The sequence below is a fragment of the Mus caroli genome, chromosome 11 (assembly GCF_900094665.2).
Source record: "Mus caroli chromosome 11, CAROLI_EIJ_v1.1, whole genome shotgun sequence".
Classification (NCBI taxonomy): domain Eukaryota; kingdom Metazoa; phylum Chordata; class Mammalia; order Rodentia; family Muridae; genus Mus; species Mus caroli.
In genome coordinates, this window is record NC_034580.1 from 25040204 (window position 1) to 25045383 (window position 5180).

Consider the following 5180-nt stretch of genomic DNA (forward strand, 5'->3'; position numbering starts at 1 on the left):
GGGGGTCGTGGGTAGCTGGCGGGTGTCAGGCAATTATGCGCTCCCGCTACCCCGGCGCTGATCCGGCCGGATGAGGCCTGTGGCCCTACTCAGCGTCCTTCTTAATTTTTAAAAGACTTTATTTTATATGTGTTCATGATGTGCCTATATTAGTGCGCATGGGCATCAGTGAATGGCATCTGATCCCTTGGAGTTAGAAAAATCCCAGAAAGTAATCCACAGCTGCCTTGTGGGTTCTGGAAACTTAACCCAGGTCTTCAAAAAGCTGTGTCCACACACACATACACACACACACACACACACACACACACACACACACACACACACGATGTCCACTGAGCCATCTCTTCAGCCCCTAGAATATATTCTTTGTTTCTTTTCTTATAGCGATGTTCGTTTTATCTTCTGATTGCTTTTTTGCTTGATACCAACTTTGTCAAAATTACATATTGCTATTCTTTTTTTTTTGTGGGTCTTTTCTTTATTTACATTTCAAATGTTATCTCCCCCCGAAACCCTCTATCCCCTTCCCCCTCCTCCTGCTTCTGTGAGGGTGTGCTCCCACCCTTCTGCCCACTCCCACCTCCCTGCCCTTGCATTCCCCTACACTGGAGCATCAAGCCTTCATGGGACCAAGGGCCTCTTTTCCCATTGATGCCCGACAAGGCCACCATCCTCTGCTACATATGTGGCAAGAGCCATGGGTCCCTCTATGTGTACTCTTTGGTTAGTGATTTTGACCCTGGGAACTCTGGTTGGTTGATATTGTTGTTCTTCCTAAGGGGTTGCAGACCCCTTCAGCTCCTTCAGTCCTTTCTCTGACTCATATTGCTATTCTTTCTTTCTTTTTGGTTTTTTGAGACAGGGTTTCTCTGTATAGCCCTGGCTGTCCTGGAACTCACTTTGTAGACCAGGCTGACCTTGAACTCAGAAATCCGCCTGCCTCTGCCTCCGGAGTGCTGGGCTTAAAGGCGTGTGCCACTATGCCCAGTCATATTGCTATTCTTAATTCTCTCAGTTTTCACTTAACTCCATCTTTTCATTTTCAGTCTTTTTTGTAGAAAGAGAAGAGTAGGATTTTTCTTAATATAATAGCTATTTTTGTGTGCACATATTATGTATTGATACTGTGTATTGAGCCCAGGACCAAGTACTGCTATGTCCTCAGCTTTTTAATTTTAAAAGACAAGTCTGTTTGGATATAGTCATATTGACTAGTAGTTCTTTACTCTGGGTCCTTGGAATGTGTTGTTGTATACCTACCTGTCTAGGCTTTTCCACTGAGAGGCCTAATGTTATTCTGATATATATATATTTTTTTTTTTGTAAGTCAGTTGGCATTTTCCTTTGCAGCTGTTAAAATTGTTTAATTTTATGGTTTTAGCATTTTAACATGGAGAATTTCTTTTGTGGTCATGTCTGTTGATCTGTTGAGAGTTCTTAATGGATCCTGTACTTGGATTTTCACATATCTGTCTTAGATTTGGGGAATTTTCTGGTTATCTCTATAAATTGTTTTCTGTGCCTTAAGTTTGTGTTTGACATCTTTTTATGTACTCAGTGGAGTTCAGTTTCTTGGTTATGGCCTAAATTTCTTGATAGTTTTGATATTTTTTTTGAATGTGGATGTAATATTTCTTTTTATTGATGGATTTTCTTTTATTTGGTGCTGCTATCCACTGTGGTAGTTTTTGTTGTTATTATTGTTTTTTAAATGCATTGATTTTTTTTTCACATTTCTGCTTTTCTGGATTGATTTTTGTTGTTTGAAAGAAGGTAGAGGCTGTAGAAACTGAGTAGTGGGAGTCTGAAGAGCTGGCTTTTGCAGAGGGGTCACAACTCCATGTTGCCTTACCACTGCCTGTAATCCTATTTTTGGAATCTAAGATCCTCTCCTGGCTCCCATGGGCTTCTGTATACATGTGGTGCACACAATTCATGTAGGCACACACGTGCACATAAATTTGAAATTAATATTTAAAAAATTTAAAGGGATGAGGCTTAGTTGTTGTAATGTTTGTCTAGCATACACAAACCCTGGGTTAACTTCTCTAGTCCCACATAAACCAGGAGAGGTAGTAAAATGCTGTGAGAAAGCAAAAGTAAATAGAATTGAAGTAAGGCCTGGCAGCATCTAGGCTCAGAGCTCCCAGTCCTGCCTGGCAGCAGACCACATGTGGCAAGGAAGGTAAGCACTCTTAGTGGCCATCCACTTGCAGGAATGAGTCTTCTTTGTTAGTCTTCAGGTTGTGGAACTTGATGCTTATCACAGGGTGCAGAGCCACCGGTGCTTCTGTTTTTCATAGCCTAAGTCCACTGCTGCTGAAAATTCTCACTAAGTCCAACTATCTTGCCTCTCATGACCTCCCATCACCTAGACACAGTGGTAGGGTGTCTCCAAGCTCCCAGAGTTGTGATGGTTCTTTATTTTGAGGGCCTCAGAGTAGCAGTCTCAAAAAATAGGCCTCCTTTCAAAATGGCACCTGGACTTAGTTGAGATATAAGTGAAAAGTCAAGAAGAAGGAAAGACAAAGGATGTGCACATTGTTGACAATACAGCCTTTATTTTGGGAACTGGGGAAAGAGGGGTCTCTAATAATCAACCTGTTATCCACTTACAAACTAGGTTAGTTTTCGTCCAGAAAAGGGGAAGGCGGACAAGGAAGTTAAAAGTTTCCCTTTTTAGCCTGTGACTGTACATTACTAAGAGTAACCAATAAGTAGTCAGCTAAAGAAGGTTAGCTCATGGATAAACTTCTTTGCTGATCGGCCATTGCTTGGGTCAACAGGGCAAGCAAGACTTTAAAGACTCTAGAGAAACAAGTTAATTTACTTCTAAAAGCCATTACTGTAGTTACTGGAATTGTCACAATTCTACCAAAATTAAGTACTATACACTACCGTGTGGCCCTGGCTAACATTAAGGAGTGACAAAGTTGATTTTTTTTTTTCCTCCTGTTCTGGGTCATCATGCAGACAAAATTGCTGACATAGGAGTTCTTCCTGCTAGATTTAAGCTTCTGAAAGCTGGGCTAAGACTACCTGTGCTGCCTGGCTGCCATTTAGATTTAACTTTGGCCTTTTCTTCCCTGAGAGAAAGAGAAGGCTGGAGCCCTGATTTACAAAACAAAACAAAACAAAACAACAAGCCAGAGTTTTTCTGTTTTGTGTGATTTTTAGCTGTCCTCTTCCTTGTTTTTTTTAAATCTATCACTTTTATTGTTGTTCCTTTTCCAGGATAAACCTTTTTGTTACCTTGATTTCTTCTAAAACTCTGCCATCTTTTTTTTCCTCTATGTAGCCATGGCTGTCCTGGAACTCACTCTCACCAGGCTGGCCTCAAACTCATATAGATCCTCCTGCCTCTGCTTCCTGAGAACTGGAATTAGATGTGCGCCACCACAGCCTGGCCCAAACTGTGCCATCTTACCTCAAATTTTCTTTTTCTTTTTTTTTTTTCCTTGTGTTCATATCTGGTTTGGGTTTTGAGATATTACTACTTTCTTAGAATAAGTCTGGAAGTTTTACAAGATATTTTGTTGTGTCTTATCATGATACCAGGAAAATTAAAGTCTCAAGAACTCATGGGTTTCTTAATCTCATTAATAAAATAGCTTAAGAATAGATTCAGATGGAAGCTCCAGTAAAGTGAAATATACTCAAGGGCTAACAAGCTGTAAGTCTCAGCTGCTGCCTACAGGAAGACACGAGTGGAGAGAAGGAAGACATAGAAGTCAGGCACAGAGTGGAAAGTCATGGGTGTGGATGCTGTAGAAAAAACTGAAGCCTGAAGTGTTAGGGAGAACACACTTAGAACAAAGGAAGATGAAAAAATAAGCATTACACTTTACCAAGTAATTCAGAAAATAGGTCCAAACCATTTGGTTGTGCTCTATAAAGACTGCAGTTACAGGAAAAGTAATGTAAATAATGTATACTGTCTCACTAGAGGGTTAGTTTTTCTGCCTATTTTTTCAGCATGGATTCAGGTGAACCTGCTTCTCTATGGGTCTCCACCCAGACCAGAGATTATTCTTTCTTGATTAGAAGAATTTTTTTCTTTTCTTTACTTTTTTTTTAATTAGATTATTTTTAATTTACATTTCAAATGTTATCCCTTTCCTAGTTTCCCCTCCGAAAATCCCCTATTCCCTACCCCCTCCCCTTGCTCCCCAATCCACCCACTCTCATTCCTGGTCCTGGCGTTCCCCTATACTGGGCATAGAACTTTCACAGGACCAAGGATTTCTCCTCCTATTGATGACCGACTAGGCCATCCTCTGCTGCATATATAGCTAGAGTCACAAGTTCTACCACGAGTTTTCTTCGATTGGTGGTATAGTTCAAAGGAGCTCTGGGGTAACTGGTTAGTTCATATTGATGTGTTTCTCCTATGGGACTGCAAACCCCTTCAGCTCCTTGGGTACTTTCTCTAGCTCCTTCATTGAGAACCTTTTGCTCCGTCCAATGGGTGACTGTGAGCATCCACTTCTGTATTTGCCAAGCACTGGCAGAGCCTCGGCAGAAGACAGCTATATCAGGCTCCTGTCAGCAGGCTCTTGTTGGCATCTGCCATAGTGTCTGGGTTTGGTGGTTGTTAATGGGGTGGATCCCCAAATGGGGCAGTCTCTGGATGGTTGTTCCTTCAGGCTCTGCTCTGAACTTTGTCTCTGTAACTTCTTCCATAGGTATTTTGTTCCCCATTCTAAGAAGGAATGAAGTATCCACACTTTGGTCTTCCTTCTTCTTGACTTTCATGTGTTTTGCAAATTGTATCTTGGGTATTCTAAGTTTCTGGGCTAATACCCACTTATCAGTGAGTGCATATCATTTGTACTCTTTTGTGATTGGGTTACCTCACTCAGGATGATATTCTCCAGATACATCCATTTGCCTAAAAATTTCATAAATTCATTGTTTTTAATAGCTGAGTAGTACTCCATTATGTTAATTACCACATTTTCTGTATCCATTCTTCTGTTGAGGGACATCTGGGTTCTTTCTAGCTTCTGGCTATTATAAATAAGGCTGCTATGAACATGTGGAGCCTGTGTCCTTATCACAAGTTGGAACATCTTCTCGGTATATGCGCAGGAGAGGTATTGCTGGATCCTCCGGTAGTACTATGTCCAATTTTCTGAGGAACCGCCAAACTGATTTCCAGAGTGGTTGTACCAGCT

The 5180-nt window shown here is 41.1% G+C and overlaps 1 protein-coding gene across 5 annotated transcripts in view; it reads left to right on the forward strand.

Annotated features, from left to right (window-relative positions):
- The window catches only part of Ccdc88a (coiled-coil domain containing 88A), a 137153-nt gene that overhangs the window by 28701 nt on the left and 103272 nt on the right, over window positions 1-5180 (forward strand). The gene's annotated exons all lie outside the window — the stretch shown is intronic.